General features: G+C 37.6%; 1 non-coding gene across 1 annotated transcript; it reads right to left on the reverse strand.

Moving 5' to 3' along the window:
- Nucleotides 1-19,667: 19,667 nt before the first annotated feature.
- Nucleotides 19,668-19,773, reverse strand: LOC114914946 (small nucleolar RNA R71). The gene has a single exon (XR_003802784.1). It is a non-coding gene; the product is annotated as a small nucleolar RNA R71 (small nucleolar RNA).
- Nucleotides 19,774-23,474: the final 3,701 nt, after the last annotated feature.

Here is a 23,474-nt window from a genome sequence, read left to right on the forward strand (position 1 = left end):
GTGAAGTTAGGAGATTCCATGGTTTGGCAAGCTTTTATAGATGTTTTGTTCCTAACTTCTCTACATTAGCTTCACCACTCAATGAGTTAGTGAAGAAGGATGTGGTTTTTCTTTGGCAAGAAAATCATAATTTTGCCTTTCAAGAGCTTAAGCAAAAGCTCACTCAAGCAGCTGTTCTAGCTCTACCAAATTTTACCAAAACTTTTGAGCTAGAATGTGATGCTTCAGGAATTGGCATAGGAGTTGTGTTGTTACAAGGTGGCCACCGCATAGGTTATTTCAATGAAAAACTTCATGGGGCTGCTTTGAACTATCCAACCTATGACAAAGATCTTTATGCTTTGGTTCGAGCCCTTCAAACTTGGGAACATTATCTTATGACCAAGGAATTTGTCATTCATAGTGATCATGAATCACTAAAATATTTGAGGGCCAAGGTTAATTAAATAAAAGGCATGCAAAATGGGTTGCATATTTAGAACAATTTCCTTGTGTCATCAAATATAAGAAAGGCTCTACAAATGTAGTGGCTGATGCCTTATCAAGAAGGCATGTTTTATTAAACACCCTTGGATCATAAATACTAGAGTTTGATGACATCAAGGAATTGTATGAGAAAGATCCTGATTTTGCTAACTTTTATCTTTTATATATTCAAAAGCCTTACCAAGGTTACTATATTTCTGAGGAGTTTCTTTTTAAGGAAAATAAACTTTGTATACGCCAAGGATCTATTAGAAAACTTTTGGTAAAGAAGATTCATGAGGGTGGACTCATAGGGCATTTTGGAATTGAGAAAGCTCTTTTTCTATTAAAAGAGAAATTATTTTGGCCTCATATGAAGAAAGATGTCCAAAGGTTTTGTTCTAGATGTATAGCTTGTCTTCAATCTAAGTCTACCACTAAAGCTCATGGATTTTACACCCCCTTACCAACATCCAATGCTCCTTGGGTTGATATTGCTATGGACTTTGTCCTTGGCTTGCCACGAACCCAAAGAGGAAACGATTCCATTTTTGTGGTAGTGGATTGTTTTAGTAAAATGACTCATTTTATTCCATGCCACAAAGTGGATGATGCTAGTAACATTGCTAAAATATTTTTCCAAGAGGTAGTAATGCTTCATGGGTTGCCTAAGACTATAGTGTCTGATCGAGATGTTAAGTTCCTTAGCCATTTTTGGAAAACCCTTTGGTCTAGGCTAGGAACTAAACTCATGTTTTCTACTACATGTCACCCTCAAACTGATGGGCAAACTGAAGTAGTTAATAGGTCTCTTGGAACTATGTTGAGGGCCATCCTCAAAGGTAATAAAAAGTCATGGGATGACTACCTACCTCATGTGGAGTTTGCATACAATAGGGTGGTCCATAAAATAACTAAAATGTCTCTTTTTGAGATTGTATATGGTTTTAATCCTCTCACTCTCTTGGATTTATTGCCTATTCCCGATGTTGCTTCTTTTATACACAAAGAAGGAATATCTAGGGCTGAATTTATTAAGAAATTGCATGAGAGGGTTCGAGATCATATTCAATCCCAAACAGAAAAATATACAAAATACAATAATAAGGGTTGAAAGGTGGTTGTCTTCAATGAAGGAGATTGGGTTTGGTTACACTTTAGGAAGGATAGATTTCCTTCCAAAAGAAAGTTCAAACTTAGTCTTAGAGGAGATGGACCTTTTCAGGTTCTTAAGAAGATCAATAACAATGCCTATGTCCTAGATCTCCCTTCTAAATTTGGAGTTAGCCCAAGTTTTAATATCTCTGATTTATCTCTTTTTACAGGGGTTAATGAGAAAGAGGAGGATTCTTTGGGTTTGAGGTCAAATCCTCTTCAAGAGGAAGGGGATGATGGAGGCCCATGGGCCAAAGGCCCAACTACTAGGGCCATGGCCAAGAGGATACATGAAGAATGGACCACTGCTAAAGAAAAGCCTATAGTTCTTTTTAGTTGGGCTATAGTCTAAATCCCATGCAGAGTAGATTTGGGCCCAATGGGCTTGTATGTTTCTTGGACCTTGCATTTTGGGTCATTTAGGCTAGGTTAATTTTCGGCCATGTATTTAGGTCAATTTTGATTCATTACATGTGAGTTTGAGTTTCATGTAATTTGAAGTACATGTAGGTTGGATTTGGACCATGTGGCCGGCTATGTGAGGAGGTTGACATGGTGTGACTCTAATCCACTCTAAATGTAACTTAAATTACATGAACATGTAAACTTCACGTGTGGCTCCGGATTTGGTGTCGTGAAGCAAGGAAGAATTCAAATTTGAATTCTTTTGGTGCCAAGGGTTAATATTAAACCATACCATGGTTTAATATTAACTCATGGTCTAGTAGCTTCTCAAGCACACTTCCTAAAGCCTATATATCTCTTTTGATCCATGTAAAGTTCAATTTTGGCATTTTATGAGATTCATTTCCATCACATTTGAATCCCTCACCGAAAGTCTCTCTCCCAAGGAGAATTCTCTTCTTCTCATCTCCTTGAGTCTTCCTTTTTGGAGCTTTAGGAGATATTTCCAGAAGTTCTAGAATTCTTGAATCAACAGTGATTCTTCAAAGCTAGTTTCGACCTTGAAGTTCCTCTTGAATTTCATCCGATCAAGAAGCTTGTCATACAGGAGCTTCATCAACACTACCATGCGGCAAACAAAACGACAAGACACATCTACATCAAGCCAGAAGCCTAGATGGTACAAGTTTACCATCCTTGTCACGCAATCGAGCATACAACCCAACACTCAGTTTCTCTCAGGGGCAAGGATATAGGTAAACACCATCTACCCGAAGGAGATGATATGGGGCATCTACGCCCTTGAAGTAAAAGGGAAGATTCAGACGTAGCAACAAAAGAAGTGACATGGTATATTCACACGTATCCTGAAGCCTAGATGTTTCGGTTTACCATCCTTGAACACCCAATGGGGCATACAACCTGATGGAGGACCATCCTTGGTACTTAATGTGAGACCCATCACATGGTTCATGGCTAGGAGATTGGAGAGATACCATGTATGGATCCATCTCCTAGGCCCAATTTGAGTAGTATAGAATTTTATTACTTTATTCCAATTTTACCCTTGTACTTTGGGGTGTCTTAGTCATAGGATTTATTTTCTTTTGTATTTCCCATTTTACCCTTGTATTATGGGGTGCTTTAGATCATAGGTTTTTAATTTTGGGCTAAGATATTTAATTAGGGAGCTAGACGCATTTTTGGTGGTGTTTGGACATGTTTTTGGACTTAGAAAGGCTTAGGCCCAAGTGGAGGGCAAAGGTTGCATGGTTTTATCATGCACCTAGATGTAGCCTAACTAAACACAAAGATTCCATCCTTGGCCACCAAGTTGCATCTAGGGTTAATTTGGGTTTCATTTAGGGTGCATTTGGCACCCTAAATGCAACCCTAGATGCCTCCTACTCCTATAAAAACCCTAGGCACCATACCATGGTTCTACTTAACTCTAGGTAAACCCAACTTAAACCCTTAACCTAATTTCTCCTATAAATCTTCCTATGGCCGAGTATTGTACAACTTTTTGGATTAATTGAATGAGTTTTCAATACTTGAAACCTCTCCCTTCGAAAGTCACTTTGGCTACCTTCTCTACCCTCCTTGAGTGCTTCTCTTTGTAGATTTAGGTTGCCTTACTTCTTTGGAATTTAGCTTGTGAGCAAGCTACGGCCACCTTGAGTCTTCTTGGAGATTCCATCCTTGACGCTCCTTCCAAGGATCAGTGGAGACTTGAAGTTTCTTCCTATGTGCATCCAAGTGGAAGCACATCAAGTGGTATCAGAGCATCCGGTTTCTACAAGAGATAAGTTCTAGTTCTTATCTTTTGTTGTGGTGATCCGTGGATTGTTTTTCTTCATCTTGTGTCTATGTTGTTTTGAGTTTTGTCACATGAGAGTTGCTTTCTTCCTAGATCTATTTTTTAGCCTTAAAAATTGATGGATCTAGTTTCTTATGCTTGAATGATTCATTATGCTTTTGTGCTTATATGCTTCCATGAATCATGCTCTCTTCTTGTGCTTTTAGGAATTTTCTGCCTAAGAAGGTTTTGCTTTCTTTGAGCCACATTTGAAATTTTATTCGGTCAATTGTATGCTTTGAGTCTTTTATTTTGAAATCCATGTCTAGTAGGATTGTGTAGTTCTTTCATGTTCATCTTTCCTAGCTTTGCTTGTTGATCTGATTTGATTTTCATTTGAATTGCATCTTAAAAAATATTTTTCTGGATTTGGCCGAGATCCATAGCCTTTGGTATATGCTCATGATTTTTGTTTACATTTGAGTTCATAAACTACTATTAGATCCTTAGTAGTTTTCTTAGAAAAATTTTAGGTTTCCAAAATTTCAAAATGTCTTAAAATTTTCTTCCATCCGTGAGTGTTTGATCTTCATTGTTTAAGAGTGTGCTGAAAATTGTGTTTGTATTCAAATTTGAATTTGAAATTGTGGAGCCTAAAACCGTGAGCATGTGCCATTCAAATCTACAAGCATGAAAAGCATGTTACATTTGTCTTGAATTTGAACCTAATTTGGCTTGTCATTTGGCATCTCTTTTGAATCCGGTTTTGGTGTTTCCTCAAAGTGACCGAGACTTATATGAGACATAAAAACCTTATGGAAAAGACAACTCCTAAAGATTAAAAAAAAAAATTAGAAGAAAGATCAAAAGAAATTCAAAACAAAAGTGATTAAAAAAAAAAGTGCTAAACCTAAATTTGAAAAGCAAAAGCCAATTAAGGAGTTTTGAATTCTCATTTTTCTTGTTTCTTCTCGGTTTGTACTTGTTTTTGATTCATAAAATTTCCAGCTATTGTAACTTTGAGTGTTTTGGTTTTGTGCATCCATTCTAGAACCAATCTAGGTTAAATTCCTTCTTGTTCTAGTCATCTATATAGTTGTGTCATCTAAACTTGTCATTCCTTAATCTACTCTTGTCTGTCCCTACTTCTTCCATATTTTTTGGTTGTTCTTATAATTGCTCAAATCAAAGTGTGGCCTAAGTTTGACCTAGCCTATCTTCCTAGAAGCTAGTTCTACAAGGGTCATCAAAAGAAGCCTAAGGAAAGGAGGAGAAAGGAAGCTAGAGGTGGCTTTCGGATTTGGCTACTTAAACACAAATACTAAACACTCTTGGCTGGAAATTTGTGATGGCTGGACTGGACCAAACCGTGAAGATTGGTGCAGATTCAAATTGAATTGTATTTGTAATTGTTTAAAAAATATATATATATAAGTTTTAGTGACGGATTTTAGTGACTAATTTTCCTTACTAGTTTGAAAATTTGTTTTCAAATTTAGTCACTAATCCATCACTAATTCTTGGTGGCTGTTTTCATACATTACTTTAAGCCACTTGTTCTTTGCTTTTTGGTTTGATTCATACTTTGTATTTGGGCCATTTCAAGGAGTGTCTTGGAAGTGTCTTTGGTACACAACCATCTCTCCTTAGGTTTACCATTTTTCGTTAGTACTTGGTGGGAGTGGTCCTTGATTGATCTTTGGTATCTTTCAAGCTCTCACCCTAGGACACGTTTAGGTAGTTTTAATTTTTGCTTAATACTTGTCTTTACTTGCTTTCATACGACTAGTATATCATAGTTCATAAAACATCAAAAATAATTTTCATTGAAAAGAATTTGGTAGAGATTAACTACAAAGGGGATTAGTAATTTTTACTTGAAGAGTCTTGGTTTTTAAGTGGCTCCTAGTAGCTCACCTCCCTCCAAAGATGACTTCGAAAAGAAAAATACTTTTCCTTCCAAAAATCTAGACAAGGGTAAAGAAAAAGAAAAAGACAAAAAAATCAACACCTCACACACTAGCACTAAGTCTAGTGATATTAAGTGCTTTAAGTGTCTTGGGAGAGGCCACATTGCTTCTCAATGCCCTAACAAAAAAGTGATGATTTTAAGGGGGCAAGACATTTATAGTAGCCATGATGAAGCTACTACTTCTTCATCTTCAAGTGAGGATGAAGAAGAAGCAAGTGAGGGAGAGTCATGTGAGGTCACTTACCCTTATAATGGGGAACTTCTTATGATGAGAAGGGTCCTCAATAATCAACCTAGTGATACACAATCCCAAAGAGAGAACATCTTTCATACAAGATGTAACATTTCAAACAAAGCTTGTTCTCTCATAGTGGATAGTGGATCTTGGTGCAATTGTTGTAGCACTAGGATGGTTGAGAAGTTGGGTTTGACTACCACACCCCACCCAAAACCTTATCAACTTCATTGGCTTAATGATGATGGGGATATGGTGGTCAACCAACAAGTGGAAGTAGAGTTTTCTATAGGGAACTATCAAGATAAAGTTAAATGTGATGTAGTTCCTATGGAGGCTTGTCATATTTTATTAGGTAGGCCATGGCAATTTGATAAACAAACTCATCATGATGGCCTAACTAATAAAATAACTTTCACACATAAGGGTAAAAAGTTTGTGCTTCATCCTTTATCACCTTCACAAGTGATAGAAGATTAAGTACAAATGAAGGCCAAACGTGAGCAAGAAAAAGGAAAACAAAAAAAACTTGAAAAAAAAAAATTCTAAACACTGATGATAAAGAGGATTCTAGAGAGATTAATGTTCCCTCTCTAGAGATAGTTCAAGAAGAGAGTTTTCAATCAAAACCTTTACACAAAACTTCTCTCTTTATTGAACCATCTTCTCATATCCTCATGTGTAGAGGAACATTAACTTGCACTGCCACATCTCCTTTGGAAACTTCTCTACCTTTTGAGGTAAAAAATCTTTTAGAGGAATTTGATGATATATTTCCTAGGGAAGGCCCAATTGGACTTCCTCCTTTTAGGGGAATAGAGCATCAAATAGATCTTGTGCCTGGGGCTAGTCTTCCAAATAGGCCAGCCTATAGGACTAACCCACAAGAAACCAAAGAGATAGAGAAGCAAGTACAAGAGTTGTTGGAGAAGGGTTGGATTCAAAAGAGTCTAAGCCCTTGTGCTGTACCAGTCATCTTGGTGCCAAAAAAAATGGAAAATGGAGGATGTGTTGTGACTGTAGAGCCATCAATAACATCACCATAAAATATAGGCACCCAATTCCTAGGCTTGATGACATGCTTGATGAATTACATGGGTCATCCATATTTTCCAAAGTAGATCTTAAGAGTGGATATCACCAAATTCGAATCAAGGAAGGTGATGAGTGGAAAACCGCTTTTAAGACTAAGTTTGGACTATATGAATGGTTAGTAATGCCTTTTGGGCTTACTAATGCACCTAGCACTTTCATGAGGCTGATGAATCATGCCCTTAGGGATTGCATTGGTAGGTTTGTAGTTGTTTATTTTGATGATATTTTAATCTATAGCAAAAGTCTAAGTGATCATGTGGATCACCTAAGACAAGTCTTTCTTGTCCTTAGGGACAATCAATTGTTTTCCAATGTGGAAAAGTGCACTTTTTGTGTGGATAATGTTATTTTTTTAGGATTTGTGGTAAGCAAAAATGGGGTTCATGTGGACCCCGAGAAAATCAAAGCCATCCAAGAATGGCCTATTCCTACTAATGTTAGTGAAGTTAGGAGCTTCCATGGTTTGGCAAGCTTTTATAGACGTTTTGTTCCTAACTTCTCTACATTAGCTTCACCTCTCAATGAGTTGGTGAAGAAGGATGTGGCCTTTGAATGGAAGGAAAAACATAATTTAGCCTTTCAAGAACTAAAGCATAAACTCACTCAAGCACCTGTTCTAGCTTTACCTGATTTTTCTAAAACCTTTGAGCTAGAATGTGATGCTTCAGGACTTGGCATAGGAGCTGTGTTGTTACAAGGTGGCCACCCAATAGCTTATTTCAGTGAAAAACTTCATGGGGCTGCCTTGAACTACCCTACCTATGACAAGGAGTTATATGCCTTAGTTCGTGCCCTTAAAACTTGGGAACATTATCTTGTGACCAAGGAATTTGTCATCCATAGTGATCATGAATCACTTAAATATTTGAAGGGTCAACATAAATTAAATAAAAGGCATTCAAAATGGGTTGAGTACCTAGAGCAATTTCCTTATGTCATCAAATATAAAAAGGGCTCTACCAATGTAGTAGCTGATGCTTTGTCAAGAAGACATGTTTTATTGAATACCCTAGGTTCTTAAATATTAGGGTTTGATGACATCAAGGAGTTGTATGAGAAAGACCTTGATTTTGCTAACTTTGATCCTTTATGTATTCAAAAACCTTATCAAGGGTACTATATTTCTGAGGGGTATCTTTTTAAAGAAAACAAACTTTGTATACCTCAAGGATCTATTAGGAAACTCTTGGTTAAGGAGAGCCATGAGGGTGGGCTCATGGGGCATTTTGGAATTGAGAAAACTCTTTCACTTTTGAGAGAGAAATTCTTTTGGCCTCATATGAAGAGAGATGTCCAAAGGTTTTGTAGTAGTTGTATTGCTTGTTTACAAGCAAAGTCTACCACTAAACCTCATGGGCTATACACCCCCTTACCCATATCCTCTTCTCCTTGGGTAGACATTTCCATGGATTTTATCCTTGGATTGCCTAGAACCCAAAGAGGAAAGGATTCCATATTTGTGGTAGTGGACCGTTTTAGCAAAATGGTACACTTTATTCCATGCCACAAAGTGGATGATGCAAGTTACATTGCTAAATTATTCTTTCAGGAGATTGTGAGACTACATGGGTTACCTAAAACTATAGTTTCTGATAGAGATGTTAAGTTCTTAAGCCATTTTTGGAAAACTCTTTGGGCAAGGCTAGGAACTAAACTTCTATTTTCTACCACATGTCACCCCTAAACTGATGGGCAAACTGAGGTAGTAAATAGGTCTCTAGGGACTATGTTGAGGGCAATCCTCAAAGGCAATAAGAAGTCATGGGATGACTATCTCCCTCATGTGAAGTTTGCCTATAATAGGTGGTTCACAAGACCACTAACATGTCTCCTTTTGAGATTGTTTATGGCTTTAATCCTCTTACTCCCTTGGATTTATTACCTCTCCCTGATGTTGCTTCCTTTATTCATAAAGAAGGCACTTCAAGGGCTGAGTTTGTTAAGAAGTTACATGAGAGGGTTAGAGACCATATTCAATCCCAAACAGCAAAATACCAAAAATATAATAATAAGGGTAGGAAAGAAGTTATCATCAAGGAAGGTGACTGGGTTTGGCTACACCTTAGGAAGGATAGGTTTCCTTCCAAAAGAAAGTCAAAGCTTAGTCCCAGAGGGGATGGTCCTTTTCAAATCCTTAAGAAAATCAATAATAATGCCTATATCCTTGATCTCCCTTCTGAGTATGGTGTTAGTTCTAGTTTCAATGTTTCTGATCTATCTCTTTTTACAGGACTAGCTACTCAAGAGGAGGATGCTTTGGATTTGAGGACAAATCCTCTTTAAGAGGGAGGGGATGATGGAGGAAGCCCATGGGCTAAGGGCCCAACCACTAGGGCTATGGCAAGGATGATGCATGAAGAGTGGGCCCAAGCCCAAGGAAAGCCCATCACTTTATTTTGTTGGGCTTTGTCTCAAGCCCATTAGATTAGGGTTAGTGTAGGATTGGGCCTTAGTGCCTTGTATTTCTTTTGGGCCTTGTATTTCCGGCCATGTAGCATAGGAATTTCATTTCATGGTCATTAGAATTTAGGGTTAATTAAGGTTGCATGTGAATTATCATTAGCATGTAATTAACTTGGCATTTGAGAGGCATTTCGGCCATGTGCACACATGCACATGGTGTGACTTAAATGCAACTCAAATGAGAAGCTAAATTACATGCCAAATGAGTGCACATGGAGGGGGTGGCCGGTTGGCACCAAAATTTGAATTTTAGAATTCAAATTTTGGCGCCTAGAGTTAAGTTAACCATACCATGGTTCTACTTAACTCTAGGTAAACCCAACTTAAACCCTTAACCTAATTTCTCCTATAAATCTTCCTATGGCCGAGTATTGTACGACTTTTTGGATTAATTGAATGAGTTTTCAATACTTGAAACCTCTCCCTCCGAAAGTCACTTTGGCTACCTTCTCTACCCTCCTTGAGTGCTTCTCTTTGTAGAGCTAGGTTGCCTTACTTCTTTGGAATTTAGCTTGTGAGCAAGCTACGGCCACCTTGAGTCTTCTTGGAGATTCCATCCTTGACGCTCCTTCCAAGGATCCGTGGAGACTTGAAGTTTCTTCCTATGTGCATCCAAGTGGAAGCACATCAAAGGTTCTTCAAGGGTAACGTTTTTGGTCTCTCATAAGTTCGGTCATGTGTAATGTGTCTTCTTGTTTGTCTTAAAATTTGTGCTTGATATACACATTCTCTTGGTCTATATGTCTTGTGTTGATCATTGATTCATTCTCTAAATTTTCTTATGAATCATCCTTGTGCCTAGGATTCCTTGTGTAGGATTCACCCATTTTTGGTTTAAGTGTGGGTGGCTGGAAAATTTTGGTGCATGCTAAGAAAATGATGATCATATAATTTTCTTTTTTTTTATCTATTAAGTTTTGTCATAAGAGTATGATTCTTCCTAATTTTTCTTGAAAGAAAATGTCAAGTACACATGCCTAAACACTTTCATGATCAAAATATGATATGCATCCCTTATTTGTTAAAATGGCCGTGGGGTTTAGAGTGCTTTAGAGATTCAATCATGCATGCTAATTAGTCCTAGCATGTTCCTTGATAATTAACCATTCATATGTGATTTATATCCTTGCACATATTGCTAAATTCGGCCATCTTGCTTTCCTTTACTATTTGCACTTAATATGAACATGTTTTGCTTGATAATTTGAGGTTGAAAAGTGTTTATATGTGCTTATTTTACTGCTGGATTTTATTGCACATAAAGATTAATGAAACATAAATTATTAGCTCATTAAGCCATCACTAGTTGCTAAAAGGATACTCCAAATTTTTGCTAATCAAAATCAACAAACACAAGTGTAAAACCCAAGCAAGAAAGTAACATTAATTCAAAAAAAAAAAAAAAAGAAATGGCTGGACCTTGACATTAAAAACCGTGCCAAAAACAAGTTTAAAAGAAAAAAAAGTTCAAACAAACAAAAGGGAACCTTTGCTAGACTTGTGGACTTTTGGGACTAATTTTCCTACCTTAGCACTTGGAGTCATTCTTTGAACTTTTGGACCTTGGACCTTGTTTTAATGACTTAATGGAACTTTAAAATTTAAACATGTTAAGTGCAAAATTTTATCAAACACTTTTCATTCTATTCTAGTGCCATTCTAAGAATTTACTCTTTCGTGTGCTTGCCTTTTATTAATGTGCCTTAATTTCAGTTTTTGAGTTTTCTTTCTACTCTTAAGTTTGTCTCATAAATTCCATTTGAGTTTAGCCTTTTCTTAATTGTGCCTTTTTAGTTTTTCTTTCTTGGCCTCTTGTACTCTTGGGTTGTGTTTTCTTCTTGACCTAGGTGAGGAAAACTTCTAAAACACCACACACTTTCTTGGTGGATTGAGTGGAGGGGTTGTCCGATTAGAGTTCAAGGAACTTTGGAGGATCACACCAAATCAAAGAGTGCAAACACCTTTGAAAGGCTAACATTGGGTGCTCATTGTGAAGGGGTGGAGAATTGAAGACTTGAAGGCTTCCTTTTTACTTATTTCTTTCTTGTTAAATTTTTGGCCTTTTTTTTTTGGCCTTGGTTTCATTCATTTTTGGTTTGTAATTGGCCATTTTAAACCTCTTCAATTTGGTGGTAATTTCTTGTAGTTTGAAGGTGATTTGAAAACCTTCACCTAGGACTTCGACTAGTATATGTTTTAAGTGCTTTCCTTTTGCATGATTTAAAGCTTTTAGTAGTATATTTGTTTAGGTCTTTTACTTCAATTTTTTTTTGTTTTAGAAGGCTTCAATTTGCCTACTAGGGGGCCGTGCACACACACACCTAACTTTAGTACAAAAAATTGTTTTGTAAGAAAAGTGTGAAAGGGCTTAGTGATTCCTACTTGATAAGGCTTGGTTTTTAAGTGATTCCTTGTAGTCCACCTCCCTTTGATAGTTCAATTTGTACACTTAGGCCTTTTCATACCAATTTTACACCTTTAAAAACTCTTTGTGAAAACCTTTTATCACTCACTCTTTGTGAAAACCTTTTCAAACCACTTTGAAAACAAATTTGTGAAAACCTTTTCTTGATCAAAGATGAGTGATCATTCTAGTGTACATGGTCATAACTCATATAGTACTAGGTCTAGTGTTAGGGATGAACTTAGGCAACTAAAAGAGTACCTAAGAAAAAAAAAAGGAAAATATAAAAAGAGAGGAAGAATTGAGAAGAAAAGAAAGAGAAAATGAAAAAAATAATGAAGAGATAAAAAGGTTGCTTGCTAGGCTAGTTGTGGGAGGAGAGGCTAGTGGTTCAAAACCAAGAGTCACTTCTCCTCAATCTTCAAGAGGAAAGGGGCATATGATACATTCAAGTGTTCATGAGGAGGAAGGGCATCATACCCAACCTCCAAGTGATATCCTTTATAGTAGTCATCACAATGATGATTACTATCAAAGACCCCCAAGGCAACATAGACATAGGGAGTCTTCCAATAGGGAACCCCACATCACTCTTCCCCCATTCCATGGCAAAGACAATGTTGAAACTTATTTGGATTGGGAAATGAAAGTAGAACAATTATTTTCTTGCCATGGAGTGAGTGAAGAGAGAAAGGTTTCTTTGGAAACCCTTAGCTTCCAAGGGCATGCCATGTATTGGTGGACCTCCTTAGAAAAAGAAAGGAGAATAAACCATGAGCCCCCAATCCAATATTGGAATGAGCTCCGTAGTTCCTTGAGAAGGAGGCATATTCCTCCATACTATGACCGAGAGCTTATAGATAAGCTTCAAAGATTGAAACAAGGGTCCTCTAGTGTGGAAGAATATAGGCAATCTATGGAGTTACTAATGATGAGGGTTGGGATTAGGGAGGAAGAGAGGACCGCAATCTCAAGATTTCAAAGTGGTTTAAACCTTGAAATAAGAGACAAAGTTGAACTTTTACCTTATAGAGATTTAAATGAACTTGTTCAACTTTGTTCAAGGGTGGAGCATCAACTTAAATGAAAAACTTTTCGAAAAGACTCCACTCCATCTTATTCCAAGAGTTTCAAGAAGGAGGGCCACTCTTCCCTACCTTATCCCAAAGACGAAAAAGAAAAAAAAGAAGAAAAAGAAAATTCATCTTTTAAAGCACCTTCCAAAGAGTCTAAGTCAAGTGAAATCAAGTGCTTTAAGTGTCTTGGAAGAGGACATATTGCTTCTCAATGTCCTACAAAGAAAACCATGGTTTTAAAGGCCCAAGATCACTATAGTAGCCTTGATGAAGCTACTTCATCTTCCTCTAGTAGTGAAGAAGAAGCCATAGAATCCGAGGAAGAGATTTTACCTTGTGAAGGAGACTTACTTTTGGTAAGAAGGCTTCTTAACAATCACTCTAGTGACATTGAACAATCTCAAAGAGAGAACTTGTTTCAAACAAAATGCAAGATTTTAGAAAATACTTGTTCTCTCATTGTAGATAGTAGATCAACTTCCAATTGTTGTAGCACTAGATTGATTGATAAGTTAGCTTTGACTACAAAACCTCATCCTAAACCTTATAGAATGCAATGGATCAATGAGGAGAGAGGTATTGTAGTTAACCAACAAGCAAGCATACCAATCACCATTGGCAATTATAAAGAAGAAGTTTTGTGTGACATAGTGCCATTGGAGGTTAGTCATGTCTTGCTTGGGAGGCCATGGCAATTTGACAAACAAGCAATCCATGATGGCCTCACAAACAAAATCAGTTTCCAACACTTAGGTAAGAAGTTTGTGTGGTGTCCTCTATCACCCTCTCAAGTGAATGAGGACCAACTCAAACTAAAAGCTAAGAAATATGAAGAAGAGAAAAGCAAAAATAAAAAGAAAAAGAAAAGAAAAGAAAAGAATTTTCCCTTTGAAGAGAAAGAAGGGCTAGGTTCAAGAGAACCTTAACCCTTGTGCCATCCTAAATCTTTTGGTGCTAAAGAAAGATGGCAATGGAGGATGAGCACCTTTTTTTTTAAAGCCATCATTGAATAAAAGGCACCCAATCCCTAAAATAGATGATTTGGTGAATGAATTGCATGGGGTCAATAATTTTTTTAAATAGTGACGCCTCTTTGGCTCTCTCCTTTCCCTAGCACTTTCATTCAACAAATTATGTACTTAAGGATTGCATAGCTAAGTTTTAGTATTTTACTTCCCTAATTCTGGTTTCACATCTTTTTGAAGGATCAATGGAATGGAAGAGCTTAAAGATTTGAAGTCAAATCCTTCTCAAGAAGGAGGGGATGATGGAGGACCATCCTTGGTACTTAATGTGAGACCCATCACATGGTTCATGGCTAGGAGATTGGAGAGATACCATGTATGGATCCATCTCCTAGGCCCAATTTGAGTAGTATAGAATTTTATTACTTTATTCCAATTTTACCCTTGTACTTTGGGGTGTCTTAGTCATAGGATTTATTTTCTTTTGTATTTCCCATTTTACCCTTGTATTATGGGGTGCTTTAGATCATAGGTTTTTAATTTTGGGCTAAGGTATTTAATTAGGGAGCTAGACGCATTTTTGGTGGTGTTTGGACATGTTTTTGGACTTAGAAAAGCTTAGGCCCAAGTGGAGGGCAAAGGTTGCATGGTCTTATCATGCACCTAGATGTAGCCTAACTAAACACAAAGATTCCATCCTTGGACACCAAGTTGCATCTAGGGTTAATTTGGGTTTCATTTAGGGTGCATTTGGCACCCTAAATGCAACCCTAGATGCCTCATACTCCTATAAATACCCTAGGCACCACACCTTGTAAATACTTTGGAAACTGAATATAAAGAGAGCATTTTGCCTTTATATCATCCTTAGTCACCTTGGCTATTTTCGGCCACCTCCCATCCTATCTCCACCTTGAGAGCTAAACCCTAGAAGTGGCCTTCATCTACCTTGAAGTGAGCCAAACCCTAGAGTGCCTTCTCAAACCTTTCATCAAACACTTCACCCACACTCTCCATTTTCGTCCATTCTACCATATTCCTCCTCTAAACAAAATGCCTCCCTTGAAGGACTTGATCCAAGGAGTCAAGGTGTCTTCACATTGATCAACCAAACCATCAATGCTAGTAAGGATGCCATCACAACCCAACACTCGTTTACCCCAAAGAGTAAAGATACCAGTAAACACCATCTACCCGAAGAAAACCACGTGGAGACATCTAATGTCAAAACAAGAGAGAAGACCAGGATCTCCACCTCACTACCACAAGAGAAGCAATTAGAGCAAATGGCATGGAGCATTTACTCAAAGACTAAAGATCAGGTGTACAGTTTGTCAGGCCAGTTACCCAATAGAGTACACAACCAACACTTAATTGCTCTAAAGAGCATGGATACAAGCAAATCCACCTATCCAAAGGAAGCAACGTAGAAGCGCTAGCATAAAGAGATGAAGAGAAGACTCGGACAAAATGTCTACGTCTTTACTTGCCTTTGGAATAGCAACACATAACTATTCCAAAGGACAAGTAAAGAGGGACATCTGTAGACACCTAATTTTTTCCGGGGCATACAAATAAGAAATGGACTTTCGTTATCAAAGAAAAGGAGCTCCCAAGTATGGAAACAACAAGACATGACATCAGGAGGCCTAAAGCCCAACAAAAGTTAATTTAGTAGCCCAGAACGGGCTAATCCCAAGCCAGATGGCCCGTTCCCAAACTAAAACGAGTTGTTCCCAAGCTGGAATGGCCTGTTCTCACACTAGAACGAGTCGTTCCATACGACTAAAAAGATGTCTAAAACCTTAGTCTGGAACGGGCCATTCTAGCCCAGGTAGTTATGTGTAAAACTCAACTCTGGAACGAGCCGTTCTGATTTAAGAACGGGCTGTTCCATATACGAAATTAACACATAACGAAGGGGTCCAGAACGGGTCGTCCCAGATCTGGAATGGATGTTCTGGCCACTTCTGATGTCTATAAATAGTAGACTTAGGCACTGTTATCGGGGCAAAAAAAAAAAGAAAATTTCATCCAAAACTCTTTAGAGCTCGAAAATTCTCTCTCTCTCTCCCCCTCCTATTGTATTTCTTGAAATTTGTGAGGCATTTGTGTAGTGTGAAAGGTAGCCAAAAAGAACATAATAGATCTCCATATTTGAAGATTCAGTAAAGCTTATTTAAAAGGTATTTCAGTTAATTCTCTTCTCTTTTCTCTATTCCCTCATTTTAAATATTTTTATAATAAAAGCAACCATGCAGACATTTTAAGATCAACCGTGTAATTGAAATTTCAAGCATGTTAATAACCATTAATAAATGGATTAAATATTTAACTTATTAATTCTTACTGTTCTAACTTCATCATAAGGGTACCCATTAAGGGCGTTGTAGGGGTGCTTAATACCTTCCCTACATGTAACCGACCCTTGAACCAAATTCTGGTTATTAAGGCCATTATTGGACTTTTAAAAACCTTTTATTTTTCCAGTGTTTTGAGTAAAACATTGGTGGTAACTCCATGAACCTATTTTCTAAACCATTAATTAGGGATTAGTCTGGTCTCCGGGCATTCCTTAATTGATAAGATTTTCAAAAGGATGTCTAAACCATAGGTCGCAAGATCAAAAATTTTTGGGTTGCGACATGGGCCAACTAGGCCAGCCCACTCTCTTAACCCAGTGCACTTGATTAGTCATTATTTTCCCTTATTTTCTTACCTTTCTGTACTTATTTTAATCTCTAATTTGTGCTTAATTGTTGATATTCTGCACTGTTTTCTATTTGGGCTTTAATTGGACTGGTAATTCATATTTTAACTAATTTTAATTTTCTGAATCTAATTATTCCAATTTTTATTTTCAGGGCACTTTAATAATTATCTGGGCTTGGAATTAATTTCTGGACTTTAAGAGGAGCTGCCACGTCAGCACCACATCAGCGCCACATCAACATTTTGTTTTATTTTATTTTTTGTTTATTTTTTATTTTCGGGTCAAACGTGACTTGGGGGCTCATGTTGACTCTTCTAGGGTTTTTTAGGGTCTTAGGGCAGCCACTAAGAAAAGCATCTGATGTGACCACGTTACCTGGTTTCCTTCTCTTTGGTTTCTTACATTTTTCTCTCTTCTATCTGCAGTTTATGTTTTTTTTCTCCTCTCCTCTTATATGCATTTTACATTTTGTATCTGAACCCTTGCATTGAGAATACAGATTATCCATTTCGTTTTCCTCTCCTTTCCTTGCATTTTTGTTTCTGTATCTGCTTTTGTTTTAATGGAAGGCTAAAACCCCTGGGTTGGGCCCTTGGCAGATTGTAACCCTCTGATGGAGGTTCTCTGTGCGTTGTATTTCTGCTCCGCTTGATTCTCCCTTGTGAGGTCTCTGTTCTGAGGCGTTCAACATCTGAGTCATGCTTAATGACTTTGGGTTGTTTGCGTTCAGTATCTCAGGTTGCTTAATCCTGAGGAAGGAGGTGACAAGGTTCACGTTTTCTTAATTCGTGTAGTGAGGTCTCAGGTTAATCTTTGCTTAGTTGGTTAATCTGGACTGAACAAGGATTAAGTTCAGACAGATTATCTGTCGTGAACCGAGGATATCAGAGGTGCATTATGTTCAAGGATCTGACCTATTTTAATTTCTACAATTAATTCATATCTCTGCTCTATGTTTTATTTAATTTCGATAATTTGCTCAAAACCCCCCAACCACGTGTTCGATCCTTTGACAGAAAGAATTGGTCCTTGGGAGACAACCTAGGAGTCACTTCCTAGTAATGCACTTTAATTGCAATTATTTGACCGAGTACGACTTTGATCAAATTTGGCGCCGTTGTCGGGGACCATCGGTTTCTGTAAAAGGCTGTGTGGCTATGTGTTATTTGTTTTTCTTGTGTTCTATTGTGTGTTTTCTGTTTTAGAGTCTTTGTTAATTTTTGTGTGTTTTGAGTATATCAATTTCAGTGTATTAGTTGATGCTTGCATTTTCGTGTCATACTGCATGTTATGTTGTGTAATTGTGTTTGTTATTAGTCCCTTCAGGTCTAGCAAGTTTTTCAGTTGAAGAATTCATGTTATTGAGTCTGATGCAATTAGAGAACCAATGCAACAGTAAACCAATGCAACAGTAACTCGAGTTTGTTTTTTTTGGTGCATTTGCTGTCATATGTTTGTCATAACTAATCTTTATTGCATTCCATAGCTCATTGACCAATTATATTGATATCATTTGGTGTGATAAATCATTATTGTGTTGTGTTGAGTTTCAATTCTTGCAAGGTCCATAAGTGTAGAATCAGAAAAATCAGCTGAAAAGAATTTCTGGTGCATTTTTTGGTGCGTTTTGTTGCGTTTTTGGTGCATATTTTTGGTGCGTGTTTGGTGCATGCTCTGTTTCGGTGTAGGCATACTCTATTTTGGCTGTATACTACTCCTCTGTTCGGGTGCCAAAAATGTGGGAAAGTGGTGTGGAAGTGTTACAAATGTGGTGCAAAATCTGGTGCAATTTTGGTGCGTGTGAGTAGTGCTGAATAGTAGCTCAATTTTCCAATTAATTGTGATTTTTGTTTTTGATAGCTACACTTGTTATTTTTGCCTCAAATTTTGTGTGGTAACCTCTTTCAACCTATATTTTGTGTAAAAAATAGCTAGGGCACCCAGTTTGGTCAAGATTTGGAGATACAAAATTTTTGAAAATAGTTTTCAGCAAAACTTCAAAGGGCCATAACTTTGGCTCTGGTTATTGGAATTAGGCAAACTTTTTTTCATTTTGTGTAGAAAAAAAGATCTATCGAACCCAAAATGCTAGGCTGTCTGGCCCCAGCTAGATTTTCAAAAAAAGGCCGTTTACTATTTTTTTTTCTTCTAATTTTGAAGTTTTATTTCCCTATTTTTCCAAACTTTTTTTAGGTTGTTCATATAGCTAGGCTTTGAATTTTTCTCTCAAATTTTTTGTGGTAGTTTCTAATGATTTTAGGATGATATTGGTGCATTAGTTTTGATGTTTTCTGAGTTTTCGTGGAAATTCCCATTTTAAACCCTATTGTTCACGTGTCTTGATGCATATGTTTCATGTAGCGCATGACTAGGAGCAACCCTGATTTTTTGCACCACTTTGATCCTGAGATTGATAGGACATTCCATAGACTAATTAGAGAGCATATGATTCCATCTTTAGATAGTGATAGCCATAGTGATAGTCATAGTGTAACTGTTGCATCTGAGCTTGATTCAACTCAAATAGAAAACATGGGTGAACAACCTTATAATGGACCTCGTGAGAGGACTCTTAGGGAGATGGCTGCACCTGATTTCACATATGAGAGTCCATGCATTCAATATCCTGAAGAGGATGTTCCTTTTGTGCTTAAAACTGGACTAATCCATTTTTTGCCCAAGTTTCATGGTCATACAGGTGAGGATCCACATAAACATCTGAAGGAGTTCCATATTGTTTGTTCTACCATGAAGCCTCCTAATGTTCAAGAGGACCACATTTACCTGAAGGCATTTCCACACTCATTGGAGGGACTTGCTAAAGATTGGCTATATTATTTGGCTTCCAGGTCCATCACTAGCTGGGATGATCTGAAAAGAATGTTTCTGAAGAAATTCTTCCCTGCCTCGAAGACCACTGCAATCAGAAAAGATATATCAGGGATCAGGCAACTTGGTGGAGAGAGCTTGTATAAGTACTGGGAGAGATTCAAGAAATTATGTGCAAGTTGTCCTCACCACCAGATTTCTGAGTAATTGTTGCTACAATATTTCTATGAGGGGCTGAATAACATGGAGAGGAGTATGATAGATGCTGCAAGTGGTGGAGCACTTGGTGACATGACCCCAGCTGAAGCCATGCACTTGATAGAAAAAATGGCCTCCAACTATTAACAATTTAGTACCAGAAACGACATTGCAATTGTCATCAAAGGAGTTCATGATGTGGCCACTGATGCAGATAAAAAGCTGGAGAGTTAACTTGATGCATTGGTCAACCTGGTGACTCAACTTGCTGCAAATAAAAAATATGCATCTGTAGCAAGGGTCTGCAACCTTTGTTCTTCAATTGATCATCATATAAATGTTTGCCCTTCTCAGCAACAGTCAGGAGTAAATGAGCATCCAGAGGCACATGCTGTAAATATTTATAACAGACCTCATGTCCAACAACAACAACAACAACAGCAGAGTTATGACCTCTCCAGTAATAGCTACAATTCAGGTTGGAGATATCATCCCAATCTCAAATGGTCTAACTAGCAGCAGTAGCAACAACATCCATCCCCTCCCTTCCAGAACAATGCTGGTCCTAGCAAATATGTGCCTCCCCCTATCCAACCGCAGCAGTAGAGACAACATGAAGCTCCTGCACCACCAGCTCCTCAAGCTTCTACATCTGAACCTTCATTGGAGGAGTTAGTGAGGCAGATGACTCTTCAAAATATGCAATTCCAGCAAGAGACCAGAGTTTCCATTCAGAGCTTCACCAATCAGATGGGGCAGATGGCTACTCAACTCAATCAGGCGCAGTCTTAAAATTCAGATAAGTTGTCTTCATAGACTGTGCAAAATCTAAAAAATATGAGTGCCATCATATTGAAGTCGGGGAAACAGATTGGCATACCCACTGCAATACCTTCCCCTCCATCTGCACCTGTGCCAGTACCAATTCCAGCATCTGCACCTGAGCAAAATGATGAACCAATTGGTGCCCGAAGTTTTCATGCACGTGGTCCTTATTCCAGCACTAATTCTAATTTGCAGCAGCCTCCTATCCCTCTTCCATTTCCACCAAAATTAATTCCAAGAAAAAAGATGGAAGAGGTGGATAAGGAATATTGGAGACCTTCAGGAAAGTAGAGGTGAACATACCTCTACTTGATGCCATAAAGCAAATCTCGAGATATGCAAAATTCTTGAAGGAGTTGTGCACTCATAAGAGGAAAATGAAGTGAAATGAGAAAATCAGCATGGGCAGAAATGTGTCTGCTTTGATAGGTAAATCTGTTCCGCACATTCCTGAAAAATATAAGGACCCAGGTACTTTCTGCATACCTTGTATTATTGGGAATAGAAAATTTGAAATTGCCATGCTTAATTTAGGTGCTTCTATAAATGTCATGCCTCTGTCCATTTTTAAATATCTGTCTCTTGGTCCTATGCAACCTACAGGTGTGGTGATACAGTTGGCAAATAGAAGTGTTGCCCACCCTACAGGTTTCATTGAGGATGTCTTAGTTCGAGTTGGTGTACTGATTTTTCCTGCTGATTTCTATGTGCTTGATATGAGGAGGGATTCTCCCATGGTTCCGCCCCAATCATTTTGGGTAGACCAATTTTTAAAACAGCCTGAACTAAGATTGATGTGTATGCTGGTACATTGTCCATGGAATTTGGTGATAGTATTGTCCATTTTAATATTCTTGATGCCAGGAGACATCCATCTGAAGACCATTCTATTTTTCGTGCTGAGATACTTGATGATGTTGTTGATGAGTATGCTTCTGATTTTCATTCTTTGCATGACAAGAAACATTATTTTCTATCTGATCTATATACTTCTCTTGCATGCACTGAATCTGATTATGTTTCTGAGTTTGATTTTGAATCTATTTCTGTATCCGATTTTGATTCCTGTTCCAAAAATAAATGTGATTTTGTATCTAATTTTGTATCTGATGTTTTGGGTGCTATACCTCTGGATATTATTTCTTTAGAGTCAGAATGCACTAACCATGTTTCAGGAAGTACACATGAACCTGACTTGCAGATTGAGGTACATGCTGTGGAACCCTTAGTTCCTTCTACTGTTTAGCCAAAACCCATTCCAGAATTAAAGCCTCTGCCAGAAAACCTCAAGTATGCTTACTTGGAGGATGATGAGAAGTTTCTAGTGATCATTTCCACTTCCCTTGATGTCGTTCAAGAGGAGAAATTGTTGCACGTTCTGAAAAAGCATAAGAAAGTCATTGGTTGGACCCTGGCAGACATTCCTGGTATCAGCCCATCCACATGCATGCACATGATATTATTGGAGGATGGATCTAAACCAGTTAGACAGACCCAGAGGCGACTCAACCCTATCATTTTGGATGCAGTGAAGAAGGAGGTGACCAAGCTTCTTCAAGCTGAGATCATTTATCCTATATCAAATAGTCAGTGGGTGAGTCCAGTCCAGGTGGTCCCCTAGAAGACAGGCCTCACTATTGTGAAAAATGAGAGGGATGAGCTCATTCCCACTAGAGTGAAAAATAGTTGGAGGGTTTGCATTGACTACCGAAGCCTGAATCAAGCAACCAGGAAAGATCATTTTCTACTACCTTTCATTGCCTAGATGCTTGAGCATCTGGCAGGTAAATCTCACTACTGCTTGTTGAGCTTAGGAGAGCTTGAATCTTAAGGGAGTTTTGATGATCACAACAAGTATACAGCAAAAACTTGGAGCACAAAAACAAAGTTAAAGAAGAGTCAAGAAAATGCTATGAAATAGAGCTATGTAATAGAACTTAGGAAATAAATTGTTTTGAATGTGTTTTTACATTGTGTGTGCTAAGTATGCTTTGTGCATAAGCAAATCTTATCTAAACCAAGTAAAGAATATATGATGATGAGTTAAAACATTGAAAAGTTATTTTGAGACTTAAAATGAAGTTTTAAGTACTAACTCAAAATAATCGATTATTGTTAAATATAATCGATTATTTCAGCAAATAGGCTGAGTTGCATGCCTTGCTGTAATAATCGATTATTTGCCAAAATAATCGATTATCCCAGGAACAACTCTCTGGAATAATCGATTATCCAGCTAAATAATCGATTATATTGTTCTTGGTTGATTTCCATAAAATCTGAAGAACAAAATAATCGATTATTCTTTAAAATAATCGATTATCTGTATCTGAAACTTTTATAAATAGTTTGAACTTTGAGAAACTTCAGACATGAGTTAGAACTGATAATCAATTTGTGAAAAACGTTTTTGTGAGTCTTTGTGATATCTTGGAGAGTTTTCTTTGTGAAATCCAAGAGAGAAAACGTTTGTGAAAAGCTTTGTTAGAAGATCATCATCATCATATTCTTGAAAGGGGAAGATAAAGATTTGTTCAAGAATTCCAGGTGAATTCGTTCCTTTTATTATGTGTGAATCTTTGTGGAAAATCTTGAGAAGGGTTTCTCAAGTGGTAAGGTTTCTTGTAGTGGGTTCTACAAGGGGTGCTTTCTTGGGGTCAAGAAAGTGGTTATCTTTTAGTATTGAAGTATATGCATGTGTGTGTGCTTGTAAACCTTCTTGCTTAAAGATGGTGGAACAAATCTTAATTAGGTGGTGATTAAGGACTGGATGTAGGTCACAAGTGGAGTGGCTGAACCAGTATAAAAGACTTGTGTAATCTTCTTCTACCTTATCTTTTACTTTGTGTAATTTCTTGGTTAAACTTTAAAGAAGA

This window comes from Cajanus cajan, chromosome 9 (assembly GCF_000230855.2).
Source record: "Cajanus cajan strain Asha chromosome 9, NIPB_CcT2T_4, whole genome shotgun sequence".
Lineage (NCBI taxonomy): Eukaryota > Viridiplantae > Streptophyta > Magnoliopsida > Fabales > Fabaceae > Cajanus > Cajanus cajan.